We start from the raw sequence: 925 nt of genomic DNA on the forward strand, positions 1-925 counted from the left end.
ATTTATTTCTGGTTTCTCTATTCTATTCCCATTGGTCTATACATCTGCTTTTATGACAGAATCATGCTGTCTTAATTGCTACAGCTTTGTAGTATATTTTGAATTCAGAAAATATGATACTTCCAGCTTTGTTCTTTCTCAAGATTGCTTTGTCTATTTGAGATCTTTTGTGGTTCCATAGAAATTTTAGGATTGGTTTTTCTACTTCTGCAAAAAAATGCCATCGGTATTTTAATATGGATTTCACTGAATCTGTAGATTTCTTTGGGTGGTATGGATGGACATTTTAACAATATTAATTCTTCCAATCCATGAGTGTGGATATCTTTCCTTTTATTTGCATTTTTTCAATTTCTCTCATCAATGTCTTTATTTATTAGTGTACATAACTTTCACCTCCTTCGTTAAATTTGTTCCTAAATATTTCATTATTTTCAATGTTATTGTAAATAGGATTGTTTTCTTAATATGTCTTTTGATAGTTCATTTTTAGTGTAGAGAAATGCAACAGACTTTTGTACATTGATTTTGTATCTTGCAACGTTACTGAATTTATTTATTAGTTCTAGCGGAGTTTTGATGGAGTCTTAAAAGGGTTTTCTCTATATAAAGAAAATGTCATCTGCAAAGACAGACAATTTTCATGCTTCCTTTCCAGTTTGGATGCCTTTTATTTCTTCTTCTTGTCTAATTGCTCTTGCTATGACTTCCAGCACTATACTGAATAGAGATGGCAGGAGTGGGCACCCTTGTCTTGGTCTTAGAGAAAAACTTTTCAGTTTTTACTCTTGAATATGAAGTTAGCTGTGGACTTGTCACATATGGTCTTTATTATGCTGAAGCACACTCTTTATAATTTCTTTAGAGTTTTTATCATGAATTTTGTCACATTCCCCCCCCCCCCCCCCCATCTTTTCTCACTGCA

This window comes from Crocuta crocuta, unplaced genomic scaffold, assembly GCF_008692635.1.
Source record: "Crocuta crocuta isolate KB4526 unplaced genomic scaffold, BGI_CrCroc_1.0 scaffold211, whole genome shotgun sequence".
Classification (NCBI taxonomy): Eukaryota; Metazoa; Chordata; class Mammalia; order Carnivora; family Hyaenidae; genus Crocuta; species Crocuta crocuta.